At 45.3% G+C, this 10,694-nt stretch overlaps 1 long non-coding RNA gene across 8 annotated transcripts in view; it reads right to left on the reverse strand.

The window, feature by feature from the left end:
* LOC114596490 (uncharacterized) overlaps window positions 1-10,694 on the reverse strand; it is a 55,117-nt gene that overhangs the window by 39,734 nt on the left and 4,689 nt on the right. The window contains exons 1-2 of one of the 8 annotated variants that reach the window (XR_013392660.1): window positions 5,541-6,431; window positions 5,217-5,388 (exon numbers count right to left, since the gene is read on the reverse strand). The exons of 2 other annotated variants lie outside the window; for them this stretch is intronic. This is a non-coding gene — a long non-coding RNA (uncharacterized LOC114596490). Of the gene's footprint in view, window positions 1-5,216; window positions 5,389-5,540; window positions 6,432-10,694 lie in introns of those variants that run through there. 5 more of the 8 variants (XR_013392652.1, XR_013392654.1, XR_013392653.1 and 2 more) reach the window with 5 other exon arrangements.

Here is a 10,694-nt window from a genome sequence, read left to right on the forward strand (position 1 = left end):
TGACACAACTGGTAACTAAAATTAACTAAAAATAAAAACCCCCGCACAGTTGGAAGTTCCACCAGCAAGCGTTCTGTATTCATTTCTATGTATGTCACCAACCATCATACAAATGAGACTGACCTTGCAATCAAAAAGAAGTGTTCAGGAGATAGGATGATATTAGCAATGCTCTTTCATTATGTTAGCTTTTTATTCTGAAATTGTTCAGACCAAATTGGTATCCCAGACCAAACAAACATTTACTTGAAAATCAGTGGAACTTGCTTCATGTCTTAGGCTGATCATCACTTCCATAAGTTCCATCAATATGTACTTTCATTATTTAGAAGACAGGAACAAATTCTGACCTGTGTGTTTTTAGCTTTGCCATGTGAGTACATGTACATTGCATTACAACATCCAGGTTTAAGGCCCTATATAAGGTTTGCCTGCCTTTTCTAGAAATTTTAAACTGCTTTACACCCCATCAAGATTGAAATCTTATATCTACTTATTTGGGAGTGAGTTCCATTGAACTGAATGCCTTACTTTTGAGTAAACATAGATAGTATCCATGGGGGAAGGGGAAGTCAAATCTTACATGTGAATCCTTGGAAACAGACTTGTTCTTAAATGCAATATTAGAAACTGATCTCAAAAATAAAATACTTTCGTGTATGCTGATTTTGAGTCATTCGAATTGTTAAAATTGGTGCTAGATGGGCTCTAAACGGTTTCTGCTTGCATGCATGAGATGAGCACTGGAATAAACAGCAAACCAATTTGTTTAAGTGAACCCACAATGATGTTGCTACACTTCATTTTTTATATAGGGAGTCTGAAAAATTAAGCAAATTCTCTGTAACTGGACAGCCTGACATAAAGCATACATCTACCGATTTATCTATCCTAAAATCCCAGGTTGTCAAAATCGTTGCAGTAACATTACAACCACAAAATAGAGGCCACAGTAAAAGCTAGAGAAAGTTAACCATAGCAAAATCAAATGGAATGCATTTTCAAATGAAAACTCTTTCTCTGAATATTGGTAACACTAGGCTCTGAAGGCTTCCCAAAGTAGAGAACTTCAAAGAGCTGGGCCTAAATACAGAACACACTATGGAATTATGGGACCTGCAGTTGTCCTCTTTTCTCAGTGGTCAGGAGGAAAAACAGGCCTTAAGATACACAGGTTTGAAACCGTTATAGCTTAAAACCAATTCTTTGAAATGAATGCAGCTCGAAGAATCTGGCATAAAACAGAATGGGCTTCAAATAAATGATTTATTTCCTCATAGTGATATTTTAGTTTCTGACAGTGCAAAGAAGACTAATTCAGCATGGATTTGTATGTGTGATGTGAGACAGAGTATTACTTTTCAGAATCAAGTTTTTCCCCATTTAAAAAAAAAAACCACAATATTTCAGTTACTGGGGGGAATGTAAATACGACTGCTAAATTGATGTTTTATCTGTAAAAGGGCAAAATAATTGTGGTTTTAATCTCCTAAATGTATAAAGTGATTGCTTAATTTCTCTGTGTGTGTGTGTGTGTGTGTGTGTATTCTAGATGCTAAAATGTTATAATTTGTGCCTTCTTTTATTTAATAGGTTTAGCATAAATGGCTCTTTTTGTTGTTCCTTAATAGGATTTCCCCAGAATATAATATTATATAATTTTACCATTTATAAGAATTTAAATAACTTTTTAAAATCACAAATAAGGTTCATATTCCAGACAGATATTATGTTTTACTAATGGATGTAATTGTATTTATACACACACACACATATAGATGCTGAGAAGCTACAGATATGATACTGCAAAGAGTTTGTTTTCTCTTCCCTCATAGCCCTCCACTTTAATTCCAAATCTGGTGAACAGGACATTTGTGAAAGTTAGTGAGCATACTCTTTGACAGAACCAATAAATGTTTAAATACAGAATGTGTTTACATCCTGCATGTAGGTTTAAAAATATAAAGAACACTTTTACTGTATAGAAAATATAATCTGCACTAACAAGGAAGAAAATGTGATGTCGCTAAATAGAATACACACACACACACACACACACACACACACACACACACGAGTTCTGTTTCCCAATCTACAAGCTAAAACAAACCTTGTCCAAATGAATGAGATTAAATTAGTTTAAACCCAAATACACTATTTTAACTATGTTGTGGATCTGGCTGTATGTATTGGTGAAGTGCAATATAAACCACTAAAATGCTTTTCTTTTTTTTGTCTTTTTCTTTTTGTTCATCCAAATTCGATCATGTTTTTGCAGAAGCAAATATTTCTTACAGTGTGCCACATCATGTGATACTATCTTGTTAGATTTGAGTCCTCTGCCTCCTTGCAGCAGGTCTTTGCACGTGTTCCCCTTTTCTATTGTCGTTTCTGCTTGCTTCCTAAATAAAACCTTTACGTAAAGGAGACGAGTGCCCAGGGCCATTCTTGTAAATACTTTCTGTGAGCTTAACACCATGACACAGAGTTCCTAATGCTTTGACTAAACACACTCACTGACAAGGAAGACAAACCTCAAGTGAAATTCTATGCACACATACGTGGAATAAAAATAATAATCTGCAGTGTTTATTTTCTAGAAAATATGTTTAGGTCTGAGAAGCCAGATCATCAAGGAATGATTCTCTTAGATTTCAGCAGGATAAAGATAAGGCCCCAACTGTGACCCTATTGAAACACTGTGGCTGGAGTGCTGAGTGGAACCAAAAGTTTCTCTTCCAGCTCAAAGAAGTATCATGTTGCTTTTAACAGTTAAGTCCAGAGGAAACTAGTCCTACCTAATGAATACATACATAAAGGAGCTAGGCTTAAATCCACAAGACCAATAAAGGCCAGAAAGTGATGCAAATGAACAGTGATACCATGAGTACACCTAATAAGAACACAAGGCCATCCCACTGGAATCAATGGCAAAATTCTGATTGCCTTATGGCTGTCAACGTTCTGGATTTAACCTTTGAGCCATTTTGCTGGAAGCTCTTGCTGCAATCACTTTGCTACTATAAGGAGCATTAAATTTCAAAATAATAATCATAATTGCAAATGCACTTTTTTAAACCTCATAACCCAGATCCACATTTTGCCATGAAATACATTAACAAAAAAGTGTTCTCTTCCTTTGTGGTGGTTGCAACATATGACAGCATATTAAGCAATGCATTGTATTGAGGCCACCACTTACTGATGAATTTCAGTTAATTGGTTTATAGCCGTAATGTACAAAAATAATGTGCTGCACTATAAATATATTACATATAGGGAGAGGGGGAATATTGGATATTACACATAATAAGGTGTATTTATATAGGTAAGATAACATGCCATCCCTTTCTACATAAGTCTAATTATAAAATACATTCTATAATATTTGTTACATTATGGATAGTATAAGAATGGATTGGAGTGTTGTGTTTGTGTTCATTGACTCCTCCAAATTCTTTTCCTTCTAGTGAAGTGTAAAATAAAATTAAGCATCACCATCTAACACAGATTTAGACATGCTTTTGGCTTAAGCACCCCAAATTCTGTGCTGGATTGTTGCCAGTTTTTACTGCTTCTAATATTGTGTCATTCTTACTACATTTGACTTTCAAAGGTTTGTGGGGTTTTAGTTAAAAAAATACTAAGCCACTCAACTTGGAAATAAATTTCATTTAAATCAATGGGGACTACTCCCCAGTCAAAGTGTTAAGATCAAGGTGTCAAGATATGGTTCCATATATCTTTTAAAAATATGGCAAAATGTTGAATCAAACTGATGGAATCCAAAGTGAGGTATTTACAGATAAGGAAAAGGTAGCTAAAGTGGAGTGGGGTGAAGTTCTGATTAATTTTAAATACAATACATTTCAAATATTAATATTTCCCATGATTTATTCACTGGCTTCCATGTGTCATTTCAACTTAGTTGCACTTCATATTTCAAAGGAAAAATATGGAGGGGCCCCCCACCTCAGTACAACTGTTCTGTTAATTCATTTTGTAATATCTGTATGGTTAAAGCAAATGGATCTGCATTAAATTACTTATGCCAGAACCATGCTGAATGTATCAGGATATGCAAGTTGACATTATTTTCTTATGCGTTATTTTTTTTTCCCTTCCCACCTATGTTATCTAGCCTAATTGGGAGATCTGCTTATTTATTTATTTTACATGTGTTTGGGTGTAGAATGAAGTTGGGTATACGTTTTTTAAGCCTTCTGTAAGTTAACAGCTCTATTTAAATTAGTCATGAATATGAAAATGCCAGCCTCATTCGCACTTATCTTACTAAATAAGCACCTTGTTGAATTCATTATTAAATTTCTACTATTACTCCTTGGTGTCTGTGTGATTGCCTCAAAAATATAGCTGAAGAAACTCAGTGAGATGTTTCATATATCCTTGGTTACTGAGATTAGATCATTTTTTTTCTTGATGCCCGAAGGTAAATTACTTCAATATAATTTCTAAATAAATGAGTAAGGACCTAGCAGGGTCTAAGATCAGACCCTGCTAGGATATATCTAGCCAAGCATAATGCAAATATGGCTAGCCTTAAGTGGAAAATGTGTCTAAAAAGGTTGGAAAGTTAATGTTAACCAGTGAACAAGTGCCAGCAACTTTATGATACCTGCCAAATTATTTGCTAATATATACTAGAAAAAATACATATTTAAGGATTGAATAATTTTATAATTAGACAATGGGAAAATTACAAATGCATTTTTAAAGTATTTTCCCTCAAAGGTGGCATGCAGATAGAATTACAAAGCTGTGATCTGTTTCAATGCAGAACTATATTTAATGTGTAACAGGTAAGTCTTTGTCTATCCTTCCCTGTACTTTGGATTTTAAAACAAAATAATACACATTATATATACTTATCTGGAAGCAACTCACAAATTATTTTCATGATTGAAATAAATCATAGATTTATTGGTAAGTGAGAGTAAATGCAATATTTCCATATATGAGCTATAAAATGTTCTCCACATTTCTACCAAGTCTTCAAACGCCACAACTTTAAAATGCAGATATAGCTATATAGATATATATTAAAAAAACTCTAGCATACAAACACAAAAATCAAATGTCTCCTTTTCCATTTAGTGTTTTTATGTCATTAAAAGCTCACAAGCAAAGCAAATGTACAACAAAACAGAATAAATTGGGGGAAAGGGGGGTTGTTGGTTTAAAAAAAAAAAACTTACTGAGCACACAGGAAATGAAGGATTTTCTTCCACAATGATACCAACCTTCTAGGTAGTTCCTGGGTTAACAGATCAGCCCCTGTCAAGGAGAAACTAGTGAAGTCTCCTTTGATATATATAGAGAGAGAGAAATAGATGCCTGCAGTTGGGGATCGGGAGACGAGGATGATGGCTGGGAGGCGGGGGGGGGGGAGAGAGAGAGAGAGTGCAGTCAAACTTGGGTACCAAATTTTAGGGAAGGGCTGCTTTTTAAAATGGTGGGGGGATGGGAGGAGATGGAGAGGGGAATCGTCGGGATCAGAGGAGCGCTTCCCACTCGCCTACCTCTCCCGGTCCATCTCCATCACCATCTTCTCACTCGCGCGCGCACACACGCCCCTCTTCCGCCACTTATCCGCGCGCATCCTCTGCTCTAAAAGAGAGGCGCCAGGTGGCGGGGAGCGGGGGGGAGGACGGGGCGCTAAGGCCACTTCTTCTTAATGATCCGTCATCAGCCGGGGTGACTCGCGCGCGGCGGCGGCGGCGGCGAGCCGAGTCCCGGGGCTGCGCGCCTCGCGCCTCTGCTCTAGGAGAACCGCCCAGCCCAGCCTAGCCTAGCCTAGCCGACGGCTGGGGTTAGAGGCGGCGGCGGCGGCGGCAGGCAGAAGCGAGCGGCAAGAGCGGCGGCAAGATTCCTCGGCTGAGGCGGGAGCGAAGGGGCAGCAGAGCGGCGGCGGCAGGCAGGCGGGCTAGTCGGTCCAATGGTCCGGCTGGATTGCGAGCGGAGAGAAGGCGGGAAGGGGAACGGCAGGCTGTGTGTGTGTGTGTGTGTGTGTGTGTGTGTGTGTGTGTGTGTGTGTGTTCTTTCTCCCCTTCCTTCTTTGGTTCCCCTCACCCTCCCTCAGGTAAAACGGAGACTCCCCTCCCCCTCCCTCAGACATCGGTCTTTCCTGACGGGGGGGGCACCGCCACCACCACCCTCGACCCTGAGGAAACCAAGCTCGACGGCGGCGGCAACGGGAGCTGGGGGGGGGGGAGGGGAAGGGAAGGGAAGGAGGCGTCCGAGGCAGCGCGCGCGCGTGTGGTGGTGGTGGGGTGTGTGGCGGAGAGGGAAGGTGGCGGAGAATTGAACTCTGGAAAGTAAACCAGCCCAAATGGGAGACTCAGGTTGGCCAATTGGTTGCGTCGTCGCTTTGGGCGGGAGGTGCGGGGTGGGGGAGAGAGAGAGAGAGAGCGCGAGGGAAAGATGCGTTGGCAACATCGCGTGTGGGAATGTGGCGGGGGTGGGGTGGCGGGAGGAGGGGGCTCCTCGCCTTTCCTGAGGCGGTGGGGGTGGGGTGGGGCTACCTGGCACGCCGCGCGCGCTAGTTTTCCCTCAGCGAGGTGTCTAGCTTGACTGGACTGGCGCTGTCTGTCGGGGGGAAGCTTATCTTCCCGCTTGCCTGCCTGCCTGCCTTGCTCTCCCGCCCGCTCGCTCGCTGCTGCCTCTCTTTCCCTCTCGCAGCCCAGAAGCCTCCAGCAAGGGTCAGGCAGAGCCCAGGAAAGCAATTAAAGGCGCATCTGCCGCTCTTGTTTGCCTTTCCGTCGTCCGAGGAGGTCCGGCTACTGCCAGCTCCCTGAGGGATGGACGGCTTCCCTCCCTGGAGGGACGGGGGTGGAGAGACTGAGGGAGAGAAAGCGGAGATTAAATCCAAAAGATTAAAGTGAAAGTCTGCCTTTCCTTCCACCTCCCGTCAACACACACACACACGAGGGAGACACGGTTTTTCATTTCTTTATTGTTTAAAGAGTTTCCAGCGAGAAGACTCCACAGCTCTCCACACTCACAGCCCGCCTCTCCTCAGCCCGCGCTCCTCTAATATGTCTGGTGTTCGCAGAGGACTAGTCTCTTGGCGCCCGCCGTCATTCCCCTCATCCGCCTTCTGGCAACTTCACTGCGAAGAAACACCAGCGGCGAGGCGTCGGTCTTGGGCTGGCTGGCTTCGCTCTCGGCCTCAGGACACCGAAGGCAGGCGGAGGGGAAGAAAGGGGGGGGGGAGAGGAAGGGGCCCGGCCTTTTCGCCGCCGCCATTGCCCCCTTCCACGGTGGCACCGGTGGGAAACCTCGACTAAATAACAGCTGGGGAGAAGGGAAGCCTCACAGAGAAGGCTGAGGGGATGTTATTTCCCGCCGCTTTGGAAGTGGGAGCTCCGAGACGTGGAGACTAATTGGCCCCTGACAGCAGCCCTTCTATAGAGAGGCTCTGTGGAAAGGAAGGCGGCCTGTGGCAGCAGCGCGCGGGTGGGTATCTGTCCGCGCAGGGCAAGCGCCATACCTTTAAAAGATTTGTGAGCCTCGAAGAAAAAATAAACAAGAGAGAAGAAAGGAAGGCAGGAGGGGCAGATTACTTTAAGCGTTCCGTTTGTCGGCGATCCAATTTTATTAGGATTTACTCTAATTTGCGCCGCGCATCCCTGGGGAAATAATGCCTTGATTAATGTAATCCTGCGCTGGGATCCCTCCACAAATGCCCTTCTCCCTGGAGAAGCCTCCTGTTTGACAAACAAAAAACAGAGCAGCAACTCTTGCAATCTGCACTCACCTTTAGGAGCTGGGCGGGGATTGCGGCCCGGGGGGTGGGGTGGGGGGATTGGGCGGGAGAGAAAAGTCGCCTCTTCAGACGCCGTGGCAACATTTTTAGAAGGAGGAGCGGGGGGACCGCAATCCTGGCCTCCTGTTTGTGCGCACGCCCGTCAGCGCGCCCAGGCGGCAACCCCAAGAATTGTGCAGCCCCAGAACGGCTTTCTTCTTCTTCTTCTTCTTCTTCTTCTTCTTCTTCTTCTTCTTCTTCTTCTTCTTCTTCTTCTTCTTCTTCTTCTTCTTCTTCTTCTTCTTCTTCTTCTTCCTCTTCTTCTTCTTCTTCCTTCTCCTCCCCCCTCTACCCCCAACCACACACATATCCCATATCCCCCTCGCTTAACTCTATCGATGTCCCTTTTGTCACACACACCCTTCACACCATTGGTTGGTATGTGGGTGTCCCCAGCACCATCACAAGCACAGCAGGTCCCTCAGCAAAACGATCTCAGCTCTCCTGGTCCAGAAATCAGCTACGGCCAGTAATACTTCCTGCCCTGCTGCCAGAAGCAGCAGTCTGCGGCAGAATAGCCTTCCCGGCAGCCTGCTCCACTGGCAGCAGGGCGGGTGGGTGGAACAAAACCGGAGGTGGGGGGGGGGCGTTCAGGTAAGCTGAGGAACCCGTTCCAGTTCCTCCTGTTATAACACACAGAAACGCGCACAGGTCCGCTGGCGCTCCCTCAACTTTCAAGAACAAGCTCGGCTACCGCCTCCTACACTCGCTAGTCTTGGTACAGGCCAGTCGCCACAAATGAGGCCTGAGGAAAACATTGCGCTTTTGTTTTCTGAGGGAAAGCAAACCTTTCTGAGGCTGCCTTCCATGCGCTTCTTCACAGAAGCCGAGCGCCAGTTCGGGGTTTTGAAATCTACCTTCTCCCTCCTTAAAAATAAAAAAGAGGGGGGGTGGACAGAGAAAAAAGAGGAAGAGCCCATTGGGGCCCAACCCACCCCGCCTTGAAAAGGCTATTCTGGCGAGCTGGGAGAAGCAGCGCGCGGTTGGCGTTCATGGCGCCGTGACAAAGCCTGAGGAAGACGAACTCCCCTCACAAAAGGTCTCTCTCTCTCTCTCTCTCTCTCTCTCTCTCTCTCTCTCTGTGTGTGTGTGTGTGTGTGTGTGTGTGTGTGTGTGCGTGCAGAGTTGCCACCCTGTTCAAAGCAACAGCGTGTGGGGAGAACGAGGCTGAAGAGAGAGGACTCCATCGACTCCACCAGGTGGTCTCACATTGCCCTTCTCATCCAAATGGGCCTTTCCCGCCGATTTGGCCCCTGCCCCGCCGCTCTGCTCGCCGCGCCTCCGCGGCTGCGCCTTCGCCCTGCCCGCTGCCTCCTCTGCTCCAGGCCGCCCTGCCATTTCTGAGCCGCTCGGCGGGGCTGGAGGGGAAAGTGATGGCCATGAGAAGAAGAAGAAGAAGAAGAAGAAGAAGAAGAAGAAGAAGAAGAAGAAGAAGAAGAAGAAGAAGAAGAAGAAGAAGAGGAGGAGGAGGAGGAGGAGGAGGAGGAGGAGGAGGAGGAGGAGGAGGAGGAAGAAGAAGAAGAAGAAGAAGAATCTGGCCTTGGGGGGGGAGGCAGCAGTGGCTGCTAGCCAGAGAAAGACCACAGTCCTGCGCCTCTCTTTGTAGAGAGGCAGAAGTTAAAAGCAATTCACACCGATTCATCTTAGCACGGGGGGGGGGGGGGAGAATGGACTAGATTCGCACCAATAGAAACATGTGCAACTGCAAAAAAAAAAATATTTTAAAGAGAGAGCGCGCACCACGGTAAAGCCCTGCCATCTTCAGGAGGGTGGTTGTTGCCTACTCTGAGTAAAAGCGGGATTGGCTAGCCATTCTTAAAACAGAAATTCAGAAAGCCTCTCGCCACCTCAGGTTCCTTCCTTTCTCCCCAGCTAGTTAGCTGCAGAATAACAACGTTTTTGTTCCTGGCCAAACTTCAGAAGGGGAGGAATCTGCCAGAGAGGAAGGAACTATTCTTTGATCCTAACTTTTTGTTGTTGTTCCATAGGTCTTCTTGGAGTTCACCAAATATGGTGGCTAGTTTTTTCCCTAGCAGCGTTTATATTACCCATTCCCTACCTCTTCTCGAACTGTATGTACATATATATGCATTTGGAGGGGATAGGTTAGGTTGAGAATCACAGCCTTGTCCTGCTTTCGACTGGGGTGGCGGCGGCGCTGGCAAGAGGCCCCCCGCCACCCCCATCTCCTCCCCACCCCAGCAGCAAAGGCTACCCCTCCTCTCGCCTTCCCGGAAGGCGAGCAGGCGGCCTGAGCGCGTCCCTGTGAAATTCCAAAAAGAGCAGCCTTTAGCTTGACCTACTGCAGTCTGAACCGAGATCCTCAGACAATAGGCAAGTTCAAATGTCAAATTAAAAAGAAAAGGAAAAGAAAATCTAATAATAATAAGCGCGGCTGCCTAACTTCATCGGTGCCTCTTTTCCAACACACAACAACAACAAAAATACAGCATTTCATAAGCCCCAAACTGCCATCGTTCTGCGCCTTGAAACAAAACAAAAAAAAATCTGCAACTCACCCCACTATGTAATGCATATTAATGTTGCTTTTTCCTTTAAAAAAAAAACGTGGGGGAAGCCTATTGAGGTGGCAGCTCTGCAGCTCACAATGATCTCCAGCCTCTAAGAATACAGGGTTGCAAATTCGCTGCTCTCCCTTCCCCCCCGCCCAGCCCGGCCCGTTTTAAAGAGACTGATACTTTCAGCCTCCTTTGTATCACGTCCCTACCTGGGCGATTAGAAACGCCCCACAACCACCTCCCTTCCGTGGGAGTGGGGTGTGGGAAACTCCCTCGCCCTATGGATTTTTATTTTCATTATTTCACTTCTTTGGAAGCGCCGAAGGGTTCATTTCCATCTCGGGCCAGGC

This window comes from Podarcis muralis, chromosome 4 (genome assembly GCF_964188315.1).
Source record: "Podarcis muralis chromosome 4, rPodMur119.hap1.1, whole genome shotgun sequence".
NCBI lineage: Eukaryota > Metazoa > Chordata > Lepidosauria > Squamata > Lacertidae > Podarcis > Podarcis muralis.